At 45.5% G+C, this 25,092-nt stretch overlaps 1 long non-coding RNA gene across 1 annotated transcript in view; it reads right to left on the bottom strand.

Moving 5' to 3' along the window:
- Positions 1-2,868: 2,868 nt before the first annotated feature.
- Positions 2,869-25,092, bottom strand: part of LOC134357124 (uncharacterized) — a 135,693-nt gene continuing 113,469 nt past the window's right edge. Inside the window, exons 2-4 of the long non-coding RNA XR_010020519.1 lie at positions 8,215-8,368; positions 3,977-4,103; positions 2,869-3,067 (exon numbers count right to left, since the gene is read on the bottom strand). This is a non-coding gene — a long non-coding RNA (uncharacterized LOC134357124). The remainder of the gene's footprint in view (positions 3,068-3,976; positions 4,104-8,214; positions 8,369-25,092) is intronic.

Below are 25,092 nucleotides of genomic sequence, written 5' to 3'. Positions count from 1 at the left end.
GAAAATTGCACATAGTAATGTGTTCCTTTGATCTGCCTTGCACTTCCCTTTCAAAGCTCCCTTAAGGATGTGGTATTCTGTAGGGGTTAGTACTAGAATCTCTGACTTGGACAAAAATGTGGATGGGCTGATTAGTGATTTTGCAAACGACAGAAAACGTTGTGCGGTTGTGGTTAGCACAGAAGTCTACTAAAGGATGTAGATCAGTTTGAGATATGGACACGGCTAGACAGAGTAATTAAAAAAAAGTGTAAACACGAGAAAATCTGCAATAAGTGTGATAGAGTAAGTGTGAAATGTTTATTTATTTAGAGATACAGCGTGGAACACACTCTTTCAGCCCAACGAGCCGCACCACCCAGAAACCTACCTATTTAACACGAGCCTAATCACAGGGACAAGCCTTCGGACTGTGAGGGGAAGCCGAAGCTCCCAGAGGAAATCCATGTGGTCACGAGGAGAATGTACAAACTCTTTACAGACGGTTCCGGAACCGAACGCCAGACTCCGACACCCTGAGCTGTAATAGTATCGTGCTAACTGTGACGCTACCTGGCACCCCAAATGTTGCGCCTCAGGAGGTCAAACATAAGCAGAATATACCCCAGTAAATGGCAGCTCACACAAAATGCTGGAGGAACTCAGCAGATCAGGCAGCATCTATAAAGAGGAATAGAGAGCTGATATTCTTTAAAAGCATTGATGTACAGTGGGATCCTGGGGTCCAAGTTCATAGCTCCCAACACCAGCAGATAGGGTGGTAAAGAAGGTCCATGGCATTCTTGTCTTCATCAGTTGGGGCATTGAGAATAAAAGTCAGGAAGTCACACTGTAGACATTGGTTAGGTCTCGTTTGGAGTGTTGTGCTCCGTTCTGCTCCCATTTACAGGAAGGATGTGGAAGCTTTGGACTTGGTGTAGTGGAACTTCATCAGGATACTCAGCAGGTCAGGCAGCACCTATAGAAAAGAACAAACACTCGGCATTTCAGGCCGAGACCCTTCATTAGTCCTGTTTATTCTTTTCCATAGATGCTGCTTGACCTGCTGAGTTCCTCCAATACTTTGTGTGTGATACTCTACTTTTCCCTCCCCTTCCTCTCTTCTATTCCCCACTCAGGCCTCTTACCTCTTCACACCTGCCTATCACCTCCCCCTGGCCCCTTCGTCCTTCCCTTTCTCCTATGCTCCACTCTCCTCTCCTATCAGATTCCTTCCTCTCCAACCCTTCAATTTTTCCACCCATCTGGCTTCACCTATCACCTTCCAGCTATCCTCCTACCCCCCCTCACCTCCCCTCCACCTTTTTGTTCTGGCATTCTGCGCCCCCCCCCCACCCCACAGTCCAGAAGGAAGGTCTCGGCCTGAAACGTCAACAGTTTATTCCTCTCCATAGATGCTGCCCGACTCACCATTGTGTTTGTGTTGCTCTGGATTTCCAGCATCTGCAGAGTTTCTCATGTTCCTCACCAGGATACTGTAATCCCTAGATTACGGAGATTGAACCAAAGGCAAGGTTGGACAAGACTGACTGTTTTCAATACAAAACTGAGAAGTGCAGATAGGGTAAAGAGGCAAAGTCACTTTCGCGAGGTGGAAATGTCAAATACTTGAAGGCATGCCCTTGAGGTGAGAGGGGAAAATTGAAAGGAAACGTGAGGGACAAAGTTTTTACACGGAGCGGTGGATGCAGTGTTGGGGCTGGTGGTGGAAGCAGATACAATGGTGGTGTTTGAGAGACATTTAGATAGTTACACAAATATGAAGGGAATGTAGGGATGTAGATCATGTGAGGGCAAATGAAATCTTCTTTTGGCATCATGGTTGGCACAGGGTCAAGGGGCCTATTCCTGTGCTGTACTGCTCCATGTTCTAAACCCTATGATCAATGAGCTCTCAGCTGAACAGCAAGCTTCATTTACCGATGATGGTTTGAGAATAACCCTCTGTTGGATTGGGGTGTGAAATTGTTATTTTTCTTATATAGTTCTTGTACTGTAACTTTCCCTTGCTTCCCCCTTATATTTTTAAATAATCAGTTATCTAATATCATTGAATTGCTTTTCCAGTATAGCTGCGTCTATATTTTTCTATGGCAGGTGTCAAGCCTCATGGATCTATCTAATTGATTGTCATCACTGGAATTTAGTTTTCTCTAACAAACACAAGAGAGTGTTGCTCTGGAAATCCAGAGCAACACACACCGAAAGCCGGAGGAACTCAGCAGGTCCGGCAGCATCTATGGAAAAGAGTAAATAGCTGACGTTTTGAGCCAAGACCCTTCTACAGGACTGAGAATTAAGGGGGAAGATGCCAGAATAAAAAGGCAGGGGGAGGGGAAGGAGGTTAGCTGGAAGGTGATAGGTGAAGACAGGTAAGTGGGAAGGTCGAGGGTTGGACAAGAAAGAATCTGCTAAGAGAGGAGAGCGGACAACAGGAGAAAGGGAAGACGGAGATATGAATCTTGGTATGAGAATTCATATAGCTTAGTGGCTGGCCTATTGCTATTACAATGCCAGCAATCCGGGTTCAATCCCACCCCTGTCTGGAAGGATTTCTCTACATTCTCCTTGTCACCACGTGGCTTTCCTCTGGGTGCTCTGGTTTCCTCCCACATTCCAAACACGTACACATTAAGATTAGCAAGTTGTGGAGATGTTATGTTGGTGCCGGAAGCATGGTGACACTTGCAGGCTGCTCCCAGCATGCATTTGGACTGTGTTGGTCATTGACACAAACAACGCATTTCACTGTGAGTTTTGAAGTTTCGCTATACAGGTGACAAATAAAGCTAATATTTTTGTTCTAAATGTTCTAAAACATTTTCTAATGTACAATTTTTTGAAAAACTGAAATGAGACTGTCACCTTTGAAATTAATTTTATAATTTTTGTGATACAATTAAGTTTTAAAAATAATGTTGCTGACAGATATATGGTCATGGGCTGCAGGGAGAGAGGCCTGACATTTTAGTTGAATCACTTCTTCAGCTGGAAGGGTGAGACAGTTAACAGTACGTCAGATGCATCTGGGAGCCAGTCCACTTCCATAACCAGTAAGATTAATAATCTGAAATATAAAACGGTGTCAAATCCGGTCAGGAGCATAAAAAGAAATAAGACCATAACACATCAGAGCTGAGTGAGGCCATTCGGTCCGTGGAGGCTGTTCCACCGTTCAGTCAATCGAGTCTGCTCCGCCATTCCATCATAGCTGATTTATTATCCCTCTCAACCCCACTCTCCTGCCTTCTCCCTGCAAACTCTGACAGGGTTAGGGTTAGTGAGTTGTGGGCACGCTATGTTGGCACGGAAGCGTGGCGACACTTACGGGCCGACCAGCACATTCCTCGCTGTCTTGACCATTTACTTATTTGTTACCGCGTGGAATGGGCCTCTCCAGCCCTTGGAGCCGCGCCGCCCAGCGAACCCCGATTGAATCCTAGTCTAGTCACAGGACAATCTGAAATGACCAATTAACCGGTACGTCTTTGGACTGTGGGAGGAAACAGGAGCATCCGGAGGAAACCCGAGCAATCATCGGGAGAACGTACAAACTCCCTTCAGATAGTGGCAGGAAATTGAACACGAACAACACAGTTTAGATGGTTTGGCACGGACTAGATGGGCCTGTTTCTATGTTATACCTTTCTATGACTCTATGACATTTCACTATATGCTTCAATATCTCAATGTGACTAAAAAACAAATCTTTATCATTTCATTCTTCATTCTTATAACATTTATCAAAATGTCTGAATGCAACAAGTTTTACACCTTGTTCTTGACTTCTGAAGAACCTTTGGATTGCAAAAACACCAGGATCCGGCACCTCCCTACATAGGCTGAGGTTACCGGGAACAAAAACCAGGGCCATCTCCACAGATCCTTCGCGAGCCAAGAAGAGCAGGAATTGTTATAAAGCTCAGATGGTGAGCATTATACCTTTGATTAAACAAGGTACTGGGTTAATCTTTACCTTATCTGTAACTTCATTCCTTGGTATCCCAGTCACGCATTTCCAGTAACTAGACTCCTCGCGTGGAAATGAGCAGATCGAAATTAAATACCTTCTGTTTTAGTCTCAACTTCATGGAACTGGTCATCTAGGAACAAAGGTTCAAGTGAAGTTTTGCTTTGCCAAATTTGCTTTTACACTCAGTGATTACTTTATTAGGTAAACCTGCACACCTGTTTGTAGTGCAAATATCTATTCAGTCAATCGTGGTTCTTTAAGGTTGTTACAGTGGGGATGTTATTGGGGATAAGCTTCCACTACCTATTAAATGCTCCCAATGGCGTGTGCCTCAGATAGCCTCTGACAACCAAGACCAGCTCCTGGCCTTCACGTGTGGCTTAGCTACTAAGCCCGGCAGAACCATTTCTACCGACAGGAGAAGGGGCCAAGGGGTTACTGGCACCATAAAATGAGAAGCATCAGGAAGTTGGGCTTGTCAGCCTTGGTTGGCAGCTCACCTAGGAGAAGGAAAACTCTGGTCTCAAACTTCCACAGCCTTGTGGCTATACCCACTCATGGGGAAGGCGTTGGGAGTAAACCTTGAGGGAAAAATCCAGAGTTGGTGTCCCTAAGGCAGTCTATGTTGAGTTCAATGTCAACTGTAAACTCCTGTGTTGCTGCTGGTGCCAAACTGTATCGGGCTCTGCAGCTCCTTTGGGCTCATCAGCTGCGTGGAGAGGGGGGAGCTGGCTACATAGGCAACAGCTTGCTCTCCATATTCTGCTGCCCTAGCAAGTAAGATGCAACATCCATGGTCGACCCTGACCCAACGGAGGCCTTAATGCATGAAAACATGCAGACGTGATCAAGAGGTTCAGTTATTGTCCAGACCAAACAGCAGAATAGGGAAGAAATGTGATCTAAGTGATCTTGATCCTCGAGTGATTGTTGGTGCCAGATGAGGTGGCTGGAGTATCTCAGGAACTGCTGATCCCCTGGAGCTTACACAGAACAGTGCAAAAAATGGAAAACATCCAGTAAGCAGCAGTTCTAAGGATGAAAAATGCCATGTTAATTAGGGAGATCAGAGGAGAATGGCCAAACCGGTTCAAGCTGACAAGAACACAACAGTATCTGAAATAACCATGTGTTCCAATAGTGGTATGCAAAAGAGCATGTCTGAATGCAAAGCACACCAAACCCTGAAACGGGTGGGCTACAGCAGCAGAAGATCACACTGGGTTCCACTCCTGTACCTAATAAAGTAATCACTGAGTGTTTATCAACCTGGGAAATAATTAGAAATGGGATTTTTGAGAACAGATGCTAAGAGCCACAGATCGAGTGCATAGCCAGGGATTTTTTCCCAGGGTAGAAAAAAAATCAAGCAAGTTTATTTGTATAGCATTTTTCAAACACAAGGCAGTTCAAAGTGCTTTATATAGAACAAGATATAAAAATCAAACATCAAATTTCAGACAATATATAAGAGAATAAAATCACACAAAAATAGATATGATAAATAGAATTTACAGTGCAGGAGATTCTAATTGAAAGCTACAGTGAAAAGAAAAGTTTTAAGCCCTGGTTTGAAAGGGCTTAAAGTTGGGGCAGACTTCAGATCCTCTGGAAGGTTATTCCAGGTATGTGGAGCATGGTAACTAAAAGCTGCTTCACCATCGGGAGAAAATCTGCAGATGCTGGAAATCCGAGCAGCACACACAAAGTCTTTTGGCAGGAAAGGCTTCGGTCCGAAACGTCGACTGTACTTTTTTTTTCCATAGATGCTGCCTGGCCTGCTGAGTTCCTCCGGCATTTTGTGTGAGCCGCTTTACCATGTTCAGTGTTGACCCTGGGGACGGCAAGCAGACCCGCCCCAGACGTCCCGAGAGCTCGGGACGGTTCACAGTGCAGCAAGAGATCAGAGATGTATTTTGGCCCCCAGACCATTCAGTGATTTATAAATCAGTAGCAATATTTTAAAGTCAATCTTTAACACTGACAGGAAGCCAGTGCAGTGATCTGAGAACTGGAGTGGCGTGTTCTACTTTTTGCAGCGGTCTGGATGAGCCGCTGCTGTCTGAGGGATTTTTTACCGAGACCTGTGAAAACGCCATTACAGTAGTCAAGCCTACTAAAAATAAATGCAAGGTGACATAATCTTAAAGTGATTGGAGGAACGTATTGGGGGAATATCAGTGGTAGGCTTTTTTTACACAGAGAGCGGTGACTGCATGAAATACTCTGCCAGGGTGGTGGTAGAGGCAGGTTTATTAGGGACATTTAAGAAACTCCTGGATAGACACAACCAATGGGGGAGGGAAGGATTAGACTGATTTTAGAGTAGGTTAAAAGCACAATATTGTAGGCCAATGGGTCTGTACTGTGCTGTAGTGTTCTACGTTCTATGAAGGGGTTAAGTAACCACAACATTTGTTGCCGCTCTTCTACTGAAATTCCCCTGGCACTTTGAGGCTCAGATATTTCTTTGCTGCTTCAACCAGTCTCCCTCCTTCCACCCACGTAACATCCAATTTGTCTTCTTTTGCACATTGGTTGTTTGTCAGTCCTTGGTTATGTATAGTTTTTCGTCAATTCTACTGTACTTCTTTGTTTTGTTATTAACACCTGCCTGAAAATGAATTTCAAGGTGGTATTTGGTGACATCTAAGTACTTCGACGATAAACCTAGCTCGACTTTGACTTTGGAATCTCTGCTCTTCGTTCACTAACTTTAGTCCAGTCTCAGTCACCCAGAACCCCTGTGTTCACGACCTGCTCTCAACAGTCTCATTTCAAAATTTAATCCTTCAAAGACCTCACCCTTCGTCTCTGTAACCTTCTTCTCATGCTGATACAGAAATCAAGGGAAAAGAAAATAATATAAGTATACCGTCTGAATTAGTGGGCAGCACAAATGCCTGTGAGATAGATGATGTTACGTTCAATTCCTACTCAGCAGACTTGAGCTCAAAAGCTTACACTGATGTTCCAGAGCTGCACCGAGAGAGTTAAACTTTACTGGAGGAACTGAAATGGTAAACATAGAACGTAGAACATGCAACTTAGAGCACTGAACGTTCCCAGCAAAATAACCTACTCTAAGATCAACCTAAAACTTCCCACCTACACATCCCTCTATTTCTCGTTCATCCATGTGCCTATCTCCTCCACGAGGACCACAACCTTGTCATGGTTTGGAGGCTTGTGAGCCTCAATGACCCGGAGTCAGGGCTTTATGCTTTGCCTCTTGGCAGGGTCACCCATGCCAAACAAGTCAATGGGTAGAGGCCAGACTAAGAGTGGTCCACAGGTTCTCCAGAGTTGGGGGTTCAGCTCAGGGCTAACAACCCTGACTGGTTACACAAAATTGTTATGGAAACAGCAATGAAGGATCCTTCTACATCTGAGTGTGATGGTATTCCTGAGTCTCCACCCGGGACTTGCATGACTGACAGTGGCGAAAACCGAGAGGAAGCTACCGACACGATGAAGGAAGCCCTGAACACCAACAGAGACGGAGGACCTTCACTGCTGCCCTAAATGCCATCCATGAGCCTGTCTAAGAGTTCCCTAAATGTCTTTAATGCGTCTGCCTCTACTACCACCCCTCACCGTGCGTTCGACAGAATATAAAAAAAAATCATTGGGCTGGCTGTGACTGGTTCAGATCTGAGGTTTCTTTTAATGATCACAGAAAGTTTACAAGGAGCACAGAACATAGAACCATAGAACACAATGCAGGCCCTTTGGTCCACCATGTTGTACCGACCCTTTAACCGACTCTTAAGATCAATCTAACCCTCCCCTCTCACATAGCCCTCTATTTTTCCATTATCCTGAGAGTTTCTTAGACATCCCTAATGTACCTGCCTCCTCATCTTACTTTCATAAAAGTTGTGTCTGCATCTCCCTAATCAAGGATGATCTGGAGTCATAGAATCATGCAGCACAGAAACAGTCCCTTCAGCCCATCTAGTCTGTTCCCACCTGGTTTTCTGCCTAGCCCCCACTACCACATAGAAAACGCTGGAGAAACTCAGCAGGTCAGGCAGTATCTATAGCAAGGAATAAACAGTTGACTTTTTGGGCCAAGAAGGACAATCATTAATCAATAATCAATAATGATCAATAATTAATCATCCAGGACATGCGCCCTTCACATTGCTACCATGAAACAGTACAGCACAGTACAGGCCCTTCAGCCCACAATGTTGTGCCGCAATTTTAACCTACTCTAAGAACAATCTAAGCCTTACCTCTCACATAGCTCTCCATTTTCCTATCATCCCTGTGCCAATATAAGAGTTTCTCAAATGGCAGGGCGTTCCGTACACCCACCATGATGAATTCCACGATGCGCTTTCCAGTTAGCTGCCACGCATTGAAATAGTGACCACACTTCAAGAGGGCCTAATGATTGTAAAGTGAAAATCAAAAACATTGCAAATGCTGGAAATCTGAAATAAAAACAGGAAATACTCAATTAGGTCAGACTGCAAACTGACGTGGATAACTTTGATCACCACCACTCCGAACTGGTTCTACTGCCTACGGACTCACTTTCAAGGACTCTTGAAAGTGAGATTGAAAGTAACCTCTCACTTAATGACTACAAGATCAATGAGCGGATTGTAGACTTCAGGAGAAGGAAGCCAGAGGTCCATGAGCCAGTCCTCGAGGGATCAGAGGTGGAGAGGGTTATCAACTTTAAATTCCTCGGAGTTATTATTTCAGAGGACCTGTCCTGGGCCCAGCACGCAAGTGCAACAATAAAGAAAGCACGGCAACACCTCTACTTCCTTAGCAGTCCGCGGAAATTTGCCATGACATCTAATGGAGGGGAGGAGTGCCTTACACCTCCTTTGGTAGAGACGTATCTCCACCCTGGCAGTGATAATAAACCCGATTCTGATTCAGATTCAGAGATTGGACCTGCAGTGTTACATATTTCTCTTCTGAGATAAATGCCAAGTTGCTATTGGGAATCTACTGAATAAACCTATATATTATGATTCTGATTCTGATCTCGCAGGAGAAAAATAGTCATAGTCATAGTCGTAGTCATAGTCATACTTTATTGATCCCAAGGGAAATTGGGTTTCATTACAGTTGCACCAACCAAGAATAGAGTATAGATATAGCAATATAAAACCATAAATAATTAAATAATAATATGTAAATTGTACCAGGAAATATGTCCAGGACCAGCCTATTGGCTCAGGGTGTCTGACCCTCCAAGGGAGGAGTTGTAAAGTTTGATGGTCACAGGCAGGAATGACTTCCTATGACGCTCTGTGTTACATCTCGGTGGAATGAGTCTCTGGCTGAATGTACTCCTGTGCCCACCCAGTACATTATGTAGTGGATGGGAGACATTGACCAAGATGGCATGCAACTTGGACAGCATCCTCTTTTCAGACACCACCGTGAGAGAGTCCAGTTCCATCCCCACAACATCACTGGCCTTAGGAATGAGTTTGTTGATTCTGTTGGTGTCTGCTACCCTCAGCCTGCTGCCCCAGCACACAACAGCAAACATGATCGCACTGGCCACCACAGACTCGTAGAACATCCTCAGCATCGTCCGACAGATGTTAAAGGACCTCAGTCCTCTCAGACAGCCTCAGTGTTCTTTGACCAGTCCAGTTTATTGTCAATTCGTATCCCCAGGTATTTGTAATCCTCCACCATGTCCACACTAACCCCCTGGATGGAAACAGGGGTCACCGGCACCAGGAGATGGAGGGTGCGAGAAGAAGAGTGGTCTGTGGACATTTTGTTCATCAGCTTCACTTCCAAACCATGCTACCATCTGTAGCTAACGTGTCATCATGCCCTGCAAGATGTATGTGGAATGAACCATTGTGATGTCCTGCATAGACAAACATTTATTATCTAAGTATGTATTCAGTATTCACCTCTGAGATTCATCTTCCCAAGGCAGCCACAAAACAAAGAAAACCATAGAACCCATTCAAAGAAAATCATCAAACCCCCAACCTGCAAGGAACAAATCACGAAAGCAGCACAGAAACACAGATTGTAAGACATCTAACTGCAAGCCATCGGGGCAGTCCAAAAATATTCAGTTCAGGCTCATCCAGTGCTGCGTCATATGTTGACTGCAGGTCACAGCACCAGTTCACCCCGATCAAAATAGCAACAAATAAGAGCAACCAGAAACCAGAAGCACATCATGACATGAACTATGGGGCAAGGTGAAGAAATAAGTGAATGAATTCAAAGAAATGGTTGAAGAACGATCCTGTAGTGAAGTACCAACTACGACTTGGAGCCCATTGGGAGTGGACACCAGGAAGGAGCCAGCACTTTCAGAAGGTAGGCTAGAGGTGGAGAGGCCCATCTCCAGTTGTCTACAATGGAGAACAAATTTAAAGTTCGCAAGAATAAACGGGTTAATGTATGAGGAGTGTTTGACGGCTCTGAGCCTGTACTTACTGTTGAGGGGCGATCTCGTAGAAACCTTCTGCCTTTCAAAAGACTTAAGATGTTGGAGAGGACATTTCCTAGTACAGAGACAAAGAGAAATTTCTTCGGCCAGAGGGTGGTGAATTTATGGAATTCATTGCAGCAGATGGCTGTGGAGGCCAAGTCATTGGGTATACTGAATGCAGAGGTTGATATGTTCTTGATTAGTAAGAATGTGAAAGAATACAGGGAGAAGGCAAAAGAATGGGGTTGAAAGGGAAAATAAATTAGCCATGATCGAAAGATGTAGACTTAATAGGCTCAATGGCCCAATTCAGCTGCTATGTCTTATGCTCTTACGGTCTAACTCCCATGAGTGTGGCCAAACATGACTCACTCATACATTCCCGGTCACTCTCCGTTGATATAACCATACACAGACACTCAAAGGAATAATTAGTAACGGGTACAATTTAAAACTGCGTGGAGGACATAGTTAATGCTCAAATAACATTTGCAGTTGCAACATCAGGGTAGTCGCTGACACAAGATAACTGAGCCTGCAGTTTGCTGTTAGCCTGTTTGCCTAAGAGGAATCCGAGCGTACTGGGATATTGGCGTCGTTCCTATTGCCGAGGCCCAGCCTGTCCTGAGAAGTCAGCACCTCTCACTCTGCATCACAGAATTCAGAATCAGAATCAGTTTTAATACTGTATCACTGGCATATGTCATGAAATTTGTTAACTTTGTGGCAGCAGAACAATGCAATACATAATAACAGAGAGAAATAAATTGCGAATTACAATAAGAGTATATATCTAAAATAGTTAAATTAAATAAGCAGTACAAAAAATAGGAAATAAAAAAGTAGTGAGGTAGTGTTCACAGGTTCAATGTCCATTCAGAAATCGGATGGCAGAGGGGAAGAAGCTATTCCTGAATCGCTGAGTGTGTGCCTTCAGGCTTCTGTACCTCCTACCTGATGGTAACAGTGAGAACAAGGCATGACCTAGGTGGTGAGGGTCCTTAAAGATGGATGCAGCTTTTCTGAGGCACTGTACTTTGAAGATGCTCTGGATACTACTGAGGCTAGTGCCCTCGATGGAGCTGACTAAGTTTACAACTGTCTGCAGCTTACTTCGATCCTGTGCAGTAGCTCCCCCAACGCCCCCATTCCAGACGGTGATGCAGCCAGTCAGAATGCTCTCCACTGGACACCTGTAGAAATTTGCAAGCGTTTTTTGGTGACATACCAAATCTCCTCAAACTCCTAATGAAATATAACCACTATCATGCCTTCTTTGTATCTGCATCAATACATTGTGTCCCGGTTAGGCCCTCCGAGATATTGACACCCAGGGACTTGAAATTGTTCAGGTAAGCTATTTGTTCTGTATTTCAGTTATCTCGGAAGAAGGGGATATGTACTCAGTGGCCACTTTACGAGATACAGGAGTTACCAAATAAAGAGGCCACTGTGCGCATGTTTATGGTTTTCTGCTGTTGTAGCCCATCCACTCTGAGGTTCGATGTGTTGTGCATTCAGCACACCACTGTTGTATCGCCTGATTATTTGAGTTACTGTCAGCTTGGACCAGGCAGCCCATTCTCCTGTGACCTCTCTCATTAATAAGGCGTTTTGCACGATTGGCTGATTAGATACCTTCATTAACGAGCAGGTGTAACTAATAAAGTGACAACTGAGTGTATTTCACGACTGCTCTCGTCTCTTCTGCCTGTTACGCCGCTGGCGTTTGGGGCCGCAATGAAGGTCCTCCATCTCAAGTGGTGTTCACAGCTTCCTTCATCATGCCAGTAGCTTCCTCTCAGTTGTTGCTACTGTCAGTCGTGCAGATCCTGGGCGGAGACTCGGGAATACCGTCACACTCAGGTGTAGAGGGATTCTTCATTGCTATGTCTGTAACAATTTTCTTTCGCAAACGCGAAGAAATCTGCAGATGCTGGAAATTCAAGCAACACAAAGTTGCTGGTGAACGCAGCAGTCCAGGCAGCATCTCTAGGAAGAGGTGCAGTCGACGTTTCGGGCCGAGACCCTTCGTCAGGACTAACTGAAAGAAGAGCTAGTAAGAGATTTGAAAGTGGGAGGGGGAGGGGGAGATCCGAAATGATAGGAGAAGACAGGAGGGGGAGGGATGGAGCCAAGAGCTGGACAGGTGATTGGCAAAAGGGATATGAGAGGATCATGGGACAGGAGGCCCAGGGGGAAAGAAAAGGGGGGGGGAAGCCCAGAGGATGGGCAAGGGATATAGTGAGAGGGACAGAGGGAGAAAAAGGAGAGAGAGAAAAAGAATGTGTGTATATAAATAAATAACGGATGGAGTACGAGGGGGAGGTGGGGCATTAGCAGAAGTTTGAGAAGTCAATGTTCATGCCATCAGGTTGGAGGCTACCCAGATGGAATATAAGGTGTTGTTCCTCCAACCTGAGTGTGGTTCCATCTTCACAGTAGAGGAGGCCATGGACAGACATATCAGAATGGGAATGGGACGTGGAATTAAAATGTGTGGCCACTGGGAGATCCTGCTTTCTCTGGCGGACAGAGCGTAGGTGTTCAGCGAAACGATCTCTCAATCTGTGTTGGGTCTCGGTGATATATAGAAGGCCACCGGACGCAGTATATCACCCCAACCAACTCACAGGTGAGGCAAAGTCGAGGAGGAGCTGGAACGTTTACAGAGGCTGGGCATTATTGAGCCTGTCCAGTTTTCAAGGTGGGTGGCTCCCATTGTTCCAGTTTTGAAGGCAGACAAAACGGTGAGGATACGTGGGGGTTATAAGCTTACGATGAATCAGGTCTCTAGGTTGGAGGAGTACCCATTACCACGGGTGGATGACCTGTTTGCGACCCTGTCGGGGGGGTAAGCTGTTCACAAAGCTGGACATGAGCCATGCCTACCAACAACTGCTGCTCGACGAGGATTCAAAGGAGTACGTCACAATTAATACGCACAAGGGATTATTCAAGTACAATCACCTGGTGTTTGGAGTGGCATCCAGCCCTGCCATTTTGCTGCAGGGGATTCTGCACGTAGCAGTGTACCTTGATGATATTTTGATCACGGGGGCTACGGAGGTGGAGCATCTGGCTAATTTAGAACGGGTGCTGAAGAGGCTGTCAGACGCAGGGCTGCGGCTGAAACGTGGAAAATGTGTGTTCCTGGCATCGAGTGTGACTTACCTGGGACACAAGATCACAGGATGGACATTCTCATGCAGACACACAGACCCCTCTCATGCCCCCAACACCGGACCCACCCAAAACACCCTCACCAGCGGTGCCTGTGGGGTCCCCAGGACTAGTGCGCAGATCACGGCGCACTCGTAAACCTCCTGACAGACTGAATCTTTGACAGGACAGTTTTTTGTTGTTGTTAGATTGAATGTTGAATCTGTCATGTTTTCCAGCTGTTTTGTACTGATAAACTGTTGCTAAGATACTAGTATAAGTTTTCAGGGGTAAGCAAGTTAATAACACCACTGTTTCTGTTACCTAGTTTTTTACATTTGGGGAATGTTGGATTTTAAAGGGGGAGAAGTGTTGTAATGTGAGCATTATTAAAAGTAAGTTAATACTAATTAGGATAATGGGGGTCTTTACTTCCGTTCTTTTCACTTCCGGTGTGCTTTGTATATAGTGTGCCTGCCATGCCGTACGGGTTGTGAAAGCCTCTGTATTTTCGTAACGGTTTTGAAGTTCGAGATAAGATTGTTTCTTTGGCATGAAGTTGTCAAGTGTGCCTTTTTCGAAGTAGAAGTTACCACAACCGGGGACCACTCTTGTTCTGGCATGACCTGTTTGGCATGGGTGACCCTACCGAGAGCCAGAGCATAAAGCCCTGACTCAGGCCAACAAAGCTCTCCGGGTCATTGAGGCCTACAAGCCTCCAAACTGCAACCAGGTTGTCGTCCTCTTGGAAGTGAGCTACCGTTAAATATTGTGAATGATCTCAGAATAAGTACAATACAGCCCTTCTCAGAATTTCCGTAAAAAGTACATTCGGCTTGTTACAGGAAATCTGGATATCTGAATCAAGTTACATTACATCAAGAGGTTCTTAAATTCTCTTAACACACATAAAAGTTGCTGGTGAATGCAGCAGGCCAGGCAGCATCTCTAGTAGGGGATCATTGGACAGAGGCCTAGGGAGAAAGAAAAGGGGGGGGGCAAAAACCCAGAGGATGGGCAAGAGGTATAGTGAGAGGGACAGAGGGAGAAAAAAGAGAGAGAGAAAAAGAATGTGTGTATACGAATAAATAACAGATGGGGTACGAGGGGGAGGTGGGGCATTAGCGGAAGTTTCAGAAGTCAATGTTCATACCATCAGGTTGGAGGCTACCCAGACGGAATATAAGGTGTTGTTCCTCCAACCTGAGTGTGGCTTCATCTTGACAGTAGAGGAGGCCATGGATAGACATATCAGAATGGGAATGGGACGTGGAATTAAAATGTGTGGCCACTGGGAGATCCTGCTTTCTCTGGCGGACAGAGCGTACCATGATCCTCTCATATCCCTTTTGCCAATCAACTGTCCAGCTCTTGGCTCCATCCCTCCCCCTCCAGTCTTCTCCTATCATTTCGGATCTCCCCCTCCCCCTCCCACTTTCAAATCTCTTACTAGCCCTTCTTTCAGTTAGTCCTGACAAAGGGTCTCGGCCCGAAACATCGACTGCACCTCTTCCTAGAGATGCTGCCTGGCCTGCTGCGTTCACCAGCAACTTTGATGTGTGTTGCTTGAAATTCCAGCATCTGCAGATTTCCTCGTGTTTGCGTTCTTAAATTTCTCTTATTGTTTGAAACAACTTCTAAGAATAAAACAAGGCAGCCTGAGGTCAATCGGAGGTCTAGATGTCGAGGCCCAGTGGACAGAGCCCCAAGTATGCAAATTTCAGCGAGTCTGCTAGTGGAGCAGGGGCTCAGTGTTTGCCATTCCACAAGTCCACTGGAGGCTGAACATGGTTGATCCAGGGGTTAGAGGACTGTGCATTTTGTGAGGTGGATGGGAAGGAAGGAGGCTTGTTTCGCTGTTGCTGCTTTGCTGCTCATTTTGTTCTGCTCTGTGTTGATTTGCTAAGCGTTATGGGCACGCTATGTTGGCGCCAGAACGTGTGGCAACACTTGCGGGCTGCCCCCAGCACATCCTCACCTGTGTCGGTTGTTAGTACAAATGACACATTTTACTGCATGTTTCAATGTGATAAATAAATCTGAATCTGAATCTATTGAAATACAAACCTTCATGGGGAAAAAAACCAAAAGAGTGCTGGATACTTTCTCCAGCACTCTATTGATAATTTTATTTCCAAGGAAGTTTGCCTGGGGAAATTTTGATATTGTGTAATGGTGAAAAGTTTTATGCTGCAACAAAAACACCACGAAGAAACACTTTGTTGGCTCTAAAGTAGTTTGCGACAGCCAGCATTTTCCCTTCACAATGGGATTATTTTTTTCCAACCTCTCTCTCCGCCAAGTTTCACCCCTCTCTCCTGAAGATAGCAGTTCTTGGGGACATATGAGGTGCCTTTGTGTCTCTGAGATTGCCTTAAACTGGAACTGAGCCACTGAAGTCAGCATGGGATCTAAAAATATATCACTCATTGCACGGGAAGCTTACTGAAAATGCAGAGTCACTATGTCTCATATGAGTCAAAGTGAAACTTAAATGTGAAAGAGTGGTGTTTACTACAGCAGTAATTTAAAAACACTTTTCTTATTCCTTTGTAAAATCAAATTGGCAATCTATTTATCATTTTCAATATTTTAATTTTGAATAAAGAGATGGGCACGACAGGTAGAGCTGCTGTTTTGCAGCATTGGTATCCAGGTTCCAATCCTGACCTCTCCTACTGTCTATGTGGAGTTTGCATGTTCTCCCTCTGGACCACATGGGTCTCTTTATTTACTTATTCAGATACAGCTTGGAATAGGCACTTCTGATCTTTCGAGACACGCCACCCAGCAACCCCCAATTAAATCCTAGCCTAATCATGGGACAACTTACAGTGACCAATTGACCTACCGACTGTTATGTCTTTGGACTGTGGGAGGAAACCAGAGCACCAGGAGGAAACCCACGCGGTTGCGGGGAGAACGTACAAATCTGCTCACAGACAGCAACGGGAATTGAACCCAGGTCACTGGTACTGTAAAGTGTTCTGCTAACCACTATGGACAGCATGACAGCATAGCAGTTAGCATAACCTTATTACAGCACTGACAACTTGGGTTCAATTCCTGCCCCTGACATGCGTTCTCCCTGCATGGTTTCATGGGTGCTCCAGTTTCCTCCCACAGTTCAAAGGCATAACAGTTGGTAGCTTATTTTATCATGTGGGTGTAATTGGGCAGTGCAGAGTCACAGGCCAGAAGGGCTAATTATTGTGCTGTATTTCTAAACCAAATAACTACTTTGAAATCATTAGGATCTTGTTATACAGCAAGGAAACAGGTCTTTTGGTTCAACTCATCCACATTGACCAACATGTCTCCCCGAGCTGGTCTTCTTTGCCTGTGTTTCACCTTATGGGCCTTTTCTATCCATGTCCCTGTCAAAATGCCTTTTAAACTTTATAATTCTACCCTCACAACCACTCCCCCACAGCTTCCTCCAGCAGTTCCTTGCAAGTACCCACTGTGTGAAAAAATTGTTCCTCAGGTTCCTTTTAAACTTTTCGCCTCTCACCTTAAAGTTTTAGACACCCCTATCCTGGGAACAAGATTTTGGCCATCCACCTTATCCATGCCCTCCTTGACTTTATGTACCTCTTTAAGGTCACCCCTCAACCTCCACTCTCCAGGGGGAAAATGTTTAAAGTTCAAAGTGCAAAGTACATTTATTATCAAAGTACGTAATGTCACTATAATGTACACTACCCCTTGAGGTTCATTTGCTTGCAGGTATTCATAGAAAAACAAAGACATATAATAGAGTCAATGAAAAACTACACACAAGCAAAGACTGACAAACAACCAATGTGCAAAAGAAGGCAAACTGTGCGATAAGTATTGTAAATAGATGTAGACTCATAGATAGATAGATAAATAAATAATACTGAGAGCCTGAGTTGTGGAATCCTTGAAAGTGAGTCGATGGGTTGCGGAATTAGTTCGGAGTTGAGGTGAGTGAAGTTATCCATGTTGGTTCAGGAGCCTGAAGGTTGAAGGGTAATTACTGTCCCTGAACCTGGTGGTGTGGGGGCCTAAGGCTCCTGTACCTCCTGTGCGATGGCGGGAGTGAAAAGAAAGCTTGGTCCGCACAGTGGGGGTACTTGATGATGGATGCTGCTTTCTTATGGCAGTCCTCCTTGTAGCTCTCCACCTCCATAACATGCTCTTGAATCTTTTCCGTCCTCATTCAAACTTAATGATATCTTTCCTGGAGATAGGTCCTGTTAAGAATCCTCCATTTGATAGACCATGGGTTGATTGTTGGCCACAACTCCACTCTTCTGCCTGATTCCCATGACCCTTGACTTCCCAGCAGTTCAAAACTTGCTTATCCAAACTTTCAATGCAGTCAATAACCCAGCCTCTCCAAACCTCTAGCCAACAGGATATTGACTCTCTGAAGCAACCTCGTCATTTTAGTCATAAATGACAGTTCCCTTATCTCTTATCCCAAGGCTTCCCTTATCCCAAGGCAATATACTACATTCACAACCTAATTTCAAGGTCAAAATCAAGATCAAGATCAAGATTGTTTATTGTCATTTGTCAGTACGCAAGCGCAAAAGCGAATGAGATAATTGTTCCTCTGCATCCAATGCAGCAATAAAAATGCACACACAATAAAAAACATAATAAACATAAATACATAAGATTAACTTATATTACATAGACTGATTGAATATCCATAAAGTGATGCCAGGTATGGGAGTGTCTGTGCATAAGGTGACTGACAGGAAATGATTAAGTGGGGCAAACAGTCCATGAACAGAGTGGGCGGAATCTTTTATTAAGTTGCTGGCCTTTTCGCTCTCTGGCACCTTTCTCTATATATGTCCTTGATGGTAGGTAGGCTGCTGCCAGTGGTGTGTTGGGTGGCCTAGACTACCCATTGCAGAGCCTTCAACACCTTCTCATTCTTCTAAACTCCAGGGAGTATCAACTTGTTCTGATCAATCTTACTTCATAAAATACTCCATTCACCCTAAGAATCAATTTAGGGAATGTTTTAGCATTGTCGCCAAGGCAACTATACCCTCCCTTAAATAAGGAGATCAAAAGTGGATCCATACTTAATGTCATCTTATGAAAGTCCTGCACAGTTTGGTAAGACTTCCTTTCGCAATAATATTAAATTCACTTTCCAGATTATTTGCTATGCCTCCGTGATAACCTTTTAAATTATCATCTAAAAACCAATAGTTAATAGTGTCACACCTTTGCTTTAATGTACTGCTTTTCCTACATTCCTACCAAAGTGGAGAACCCTTGCAATACCCCATATTATACATTCTCAAGAAGTCCAAGAAGGCTGACTAGTGCCTTTACTTCCTGAGAAAACTAAAGAAATTTGGCCTGTCCCCTAAAACCCTCACTAATTTTTATAGATGCACTGTAGAAAGCATTCTTCTAGGGTGCATCACAACCTGGTATGGAAGTTGTCCTGTCCAAGAGCGAAAGAAGCTGCAGAAGATCGTGAACACGGCGCAGCACATCACACAAACCAATCTTCCGTCCGTGGACTCACTTTACACCGCACGCTGTCGAAGCAGTGCTGCTGGGATAATCAAGGACACGGCCCACCCACTTTTCGTCCCTCTTCCCTCCGGGAGAAGGCTCAGGAGCTTGAAGACTCGTACGGCCAGATTTGGGAACAGCTTCTTTCCAACTGTGATAAGACTGCTGAACGGATCCTGACCCAGATCTGGGCCGTACCCTCCAAATATCTGGACCTGCCTCTCGGTTTTTTTTGCACTACCTTACTTTCCATTTTTCTATTTTCTATTTATGATTTATAATTTAAATTTTTAATATTTACTAATTTTAACTATTTTTAATATTTTTAATATTTAATATTTGTAATCCAGGGAGTGTGAAGCGCAGAATCAAATATCGCTGTGATGGTTGTACGTTCTAGTACCAATTGTTTGGCGACAATAAAGTATAAGGTATAAAGTATTATCTGGCAACTTTTTTACTGCTTCCCCTTTCTTTCTTCTCCATTCACCAGTTTGGTTCCCCTCCTAGTACTTCTCTTCTTCTTACCTGTCCCCCTCCTCCTTCTGGTTTCCCTCCTCTTTCCTTTTCTTCCATGGTCCACTGTCCTCTCCTATCAGATTCCTTCTTCTTCAGCCCTTTATCTCTTCCACCTATCAGCTTCTCACTTCTAACCCCCTTCCCCCTCACCTGCCAGTTTGTACTCCTTCCCCTCTTCCCCTCCTCCCCCCCCACCACATTCTTATTCTGGCTTGTCCCCCTTCCCTTCTGGTGCCGATGAAGAGTCCTGGCCCAAAATGTCGATTGTTACTTCCTCTCCATAGATGCTACCCGACTCGCTGATTTCTTCCAGTGTTTTGTGAGCGTTGTTCTGGATTTGCAGCACCTGCAGGAAATGTGCTTGGGTGGTGGGACGCACGGTAGCATAGTGCTTAGCACAACGCTTTATAGTACAGACGACCCGGGTCCAATTCCCGCCGGTGCCTGTAAGGAGTTTGTACTTTCTCCCCGTGATCTTGTGGGTTTCCTCTGGGTGCTCTCTGATTTCCTCCCACAGTCCAAAGATGTACAGGTTGTGAGGTTAATTGTCAGTGTAAATTGCCCCATGATTAGGATAGGATTAATTCAGGAAATTGCTGTGCGGAGCAGCTAGAAGAGCTAAGTGTCCACTCCATGCAGTATCTTAATAAATAAATTATCTTATACCTTCGCAGTCTCAACCCTTACCTTCCCACATATCGCTGTATCATCAGTGAGTCTAAGTATCCATCTGTCATTAATATCTCCGTCAGGAGCACCATTGGGGTATGTTCTTAGCCCCCTGCTCTACTCGCTTTGCACCTATGACTGTGTGGCCACGTACAGCTCCAACACCATATACAAGCTTGCTGATGACACCACTGTTGTGGGCCGTACCAAAGATGTTTTGAATCAGCAGACAGGAGAGAAATTGAAAACTGGGCTGAAAATATCCTCCCAGGAGGGGGGAGAAGATGGCGGCACGACGACAGCGCGTGTGGCCACTTCGGTGATGAATATCTGTTATTTGTCAAGTAGGGGACCGTGCACAATCCTGATTTGATGGAGACAGACGTGCGAGCACAGAAGAACATCTGGAAAACTTCTGAAATGCCTGCTTTGCTACCGCTGCTACTGTGTGGTAACTGGAATCTCCGTAGGCCCCGAAATCCTCGGCTTTGCGTGTTTCAGCGGCCGGGGAGAGGTCGAAGGCGCTCGGCAGAGGATGGCGCTCGGGAGGCTGTATCGGAGAGGCTGCTCAGAAGCTCGGAGTTTTCAGACAGATGGACTCAGTGTCAGCCGTGGTCTGCTGCTTCCAAGGCATCGGCAAGTTGACAGTGCCCGGAGGTTTATGGCAGGGAGTTTCTCCCTTTTGCCAGCTGCTATTGGGGACTCGGGAGTCGATCGACTCGGGGACTTTTGAGACTTTACTTACCATGCCCATGGTTTGTTCTTCATCAAATTATGGTATTGCTTTGCACTGCTGTAACTATATGTTATAATTATGTGGTTCTGTCAGTGTTAGTCTTTGATCTGTCTTGTTTTCTGTGATATCACTCCGGAGAAACATTGTATCATTTCTTAATGTATGTATGCATTTCTAAATGACAATAAAAGAGGACTAAGTGTTCTCATAATCTAAAAGTAGGGTAATGACACCAGCCTCTCACTCAATGTCAGCAAGCCCAAGGAACTGATTGTAGACTTCAGGAGAGGGAAACCAGAGGTCCATGAGCCAATAATCATCAGAGGATCAGAGGTGGAGAGGGTCAGTAACTTTAGATTCCTGGGTGTCACTATCTCAGAGGACCTGTCCTGGATCCATCATATAAATATAATTGCGAAGAAAGCACAACAGCGCCTCTATTTCCTCAGGAGTCTGCGGAGATTCAGCATATCATCAAAAAGTTTGGCAAACAAAAAGCGCTTGGAATGGGCTGCCAGCAACGGTGGTGGAGGCGGACACGATAGGGTCTTTTAAGAGACTTTTGGATAGGTACACGGAGCTTAGAAAAGTAGAGGGCTATGGGTAACCCTAGTAATTTCTAAGGTAGGGACATGTTCAGCACAGCTTTGTGGGGCGAAGGGCCTGTATTGTGCTGTAGGTTTTCTATGTTTCTATGCTTTTCTATGTTTCAAACTTCTCTAGATGCGTGGTGGTAAGTGTGCTGACTGGCTACATTACAGCCTGGTATGGAAACACCAATTCCCTTGAGCGGAAAATCCTACAAAAAGTAGTGGATTCGGCCCAGTACATCAGGGGTAAAACCCTCCCAACCATTGAGCCATTGAGCACATCTACATGAAATGGGGCTGTAGAAAAGCAGCATTCTTCATCAAAGATCCTCACCACCCAGGACATGCTCTCTTCTCACCGCTGCCATCAGATAGAAGGTATAGGAGCCTCAGGACTCGTACCACCAGGTTCAGAACAGTTACTACCCCTCAATCATCAGGCTCTTGAACAAAAGGGAATAGCTACACTCATTTAAGGATTTCTATCTTGTTATTTCATGCTCTTTGTTTATTGCTACTTCTTTATATCTGCATTTGTACAATTTGTTGTCCATTGATCCTTTTTACAGTTACTGTTCCATAGATTTTCCCACAGAAAGAGAATCTCAGTGCTGTATGTGGGGCCATATATGTACTCTGATAATAAACTTGACTTTGACTTTGACTTCGGCTTTATAGATTGCAAAATATGGGACAGATCCAGCAGTTAAAGCCTGCCAACCAGAAAAGAATCCGTGAATTACAACTTTTATCTTTTGTCTTGGGTCCAGTGTCCCTTGTGCAGTGCAGACGGTCAGGTGCTCTTCACAGACAAGGCGTCCATCCTGAACCAGCGGTCGGAACATTTCCAGACTCTCTTCAGCGCCAACCACATGGTCCAAGACTCAGCAATTCATCGCATCCCACAACAGCCAGAGAAAACAGAACTGGACAAGATTCCAACCCTAGAAGAGACAGTCAAGGACACAGAGCAGCTGAAAAGTGGCAAGGTAGCGGGAGTTGATAGAATCCCACCTGAGATTTGGAAGCATGGGGGCCCAGCTTTACACACCAAACTCCACGAGCTCTTTGTCTGCTGCTGGGAACAAGATAAACTACCACAGGAGCTCCGTGATGCGGTCATCATCGCCCTGTATAAGAACAAGGGGGATAAGTCTGACTGCTCCCACAACCGGGGGATAACTCAGGTTAAATGATAACTCATTTAACCTCTCTATCACAGGAAAAATCCTCACAAGAGTACTCCTGAACAGATTGGTACCCATCATTGCAGAAGAACACCTCCCAGAGAGCCAGTGTGGCTTCAGAGCCAACAGGAGCACTACCGACGTGGTATTTGTTCTCGGGCAGCTCCAGGAGAAATGTAGGGAACAGAACAAGGGATTGTACGTGATGTTTGTTGAGTTTACCAAAGCGTTTGACACCATGAGCAGGGAAGGTCTGTGGCAAATCATGGAACGACTGGGATGCTCCCCAAAGTTCCTCAGCATGGTCATCCAGCTACACGAAGATCAGAGTGGCCAAGTCAGACACAACGACGACCTCTCAGAACCCTTCCCAATAGGCAACGGAGTAAAGCAAGGCCGCGTCCTTGCACTGACTCTCTTCTCCATCTTCTTCAGCATGATGCTTGAAAGGGCCACAGAAGACCTCGATGACGAGGATGGTGTCTACATCCGATACCGCACCGATGGCAGCCTGTTCAACCTGAGGCAATTACAGTCCCACACCAGGACACTGGAGCAACTCATCCGAGAGCTACTCTTCACCGATGATGCTGCCCTTGTTGCCCACACAGAGACAGCTCTGCAGCGTATAACATCCTGCTTCGCGGAGGCTGCCGAGCTCTTTGGACTAGAAGTCAGCTTGAAGAAGACAGAAGTTCTCCATCAGCCCACACCTCAGGAAGATTACCACCCTCCCCGCATCACCATCGGTGAGGTAGAGCTGAAGACACTCCACCAGTTCAGCTACCTGGGGTGCACCATCTCGTCAGATGCCAAGATTGACAAAGAGATTGACAACCAACTGGCAAAGGCAAACAGCGCATTCGGCAGGCTGTACTAAAGGGTCTGAAACAACAAGCATTTGAAGAAACGCACAAAGATCAGCGTGTACAGAGCCATTGTACTAACCACCCTCTTGTACGGCTCCGAGTCGTGGGTCACCTACCGTCACCACCTACGACTCCTTGAGCGTTTCCACCAGCGCTGCCTCCGCATCATCCTCAACATCCACTGGAGTGACTTCGTCACCAACATCGAGGTCCTCGAACAGGCGGAGGTCACTGGCATCGAGGCCATGCTGTTGAAGACGCAGCTGCGCTGGGCAGGGCACGTCTCCAGGATGGAGGATCATCGCCTGCCCAAGATTGTGCTGTATGGCGAACTCTCCATTGGTCATCATGACAGAGGGGCACCGAAGAAGAAGTACAAGGACTCTCTGAAGAAATCCCTTGGTGCCTGTCACATTGACCATCGTCAGTGGTCTAATCTAGCCTCCGATCGTGAGGTCTGGCGACATACCATTCACCAGTCTGTCTCCTCCTTCGAGAACGCACGCAGGGCTGGCATTGAGGACAAATGCGTCCCCATCTACATCAGTGGACTCTGGTGGAGCGTGTATCAAGCTTCAAATTCCTTGGTGTCCACATTTCCGAGGATCTCACCTGGTCCCTGAACTCCTCCATCCTGATCAGAAGGTGCAATAGTGCCTTTATTTCCTGTGGAGCATGAAGAAAGCTCACTTCTGTCCCAGGATACTGAAGGATTTTTACCGCTGTACCATTGAGAGCATACTCACCAACTGCATCTCAGTGTGGTATGGCAATTGTCCCGTATCGGACTGCAAAGCACTCCAGCGTGTGGTGAAAACTGCCCAGCGGATTATCAGCACCCAATTGCCCACCATTGAGAACATCTACCATAAACGCTGCCTGGGCAGGGCGAAAAGCATTATCAGGGATGCATCTCACCCTAACCATGGACTTTTTACTCTCCTCCCATCCGGTAGGCGCTACAGGAGCCTCTGCTCCCGCACCAGCAGGCTCAGGAAGAGCTTCTTCCCTGAGGCTGTGACCCTGCTGAACCTCTCATCACAGCGCTAAGCAGTATTGCATCTGTATTGTACTGTCTCAGTACTTTTATATTTGTGTGCTGTAGCACTTACTTTTTATTCACAGTTATCTTGTAAATAACACTATTCTTTGCACTTCTGGTCAGATGCTAACTGCATTTCATTTGCTTTGTATCTGTACTCGGCACAATAACAATAAAGTTGAATCTAATCTAATGTAAAGAGGAGAAGGAGGAAGAACTGTGACACAGCAGCACCAAACCCAGAACAGAATTTCCCTTGCAGCCGCTGTGGCCGGACCTGCCTGTCCCGTATTGGCCTTGTCAGCCACCAGCAAGCCTGCAGCAGACATGGGCAGCCCCCTTCATGAATCTTCATTCGCGAAGCCAAGCCACGATGATGAGACTTCTATCCA

This window comes from Mobula hypostoma, chromosome 15 (assembly GCF_963921235.1).
Source record: "Mobula hypostoma chromosome 15, sMobHyp1.1, whole genome shotgun sequence".
NCBI classification, from domain to species: Eukaryota; Metazoa; Chordata; class Chondrichthyes; order Myliobatiformes; family Myliobatidae; genus Mobula; species Mobula hypostoma.
Note: the sequence above shows the minus strand (reverse complement) of the source record. Positions and strands in the feature narration are given on the sequence as shown.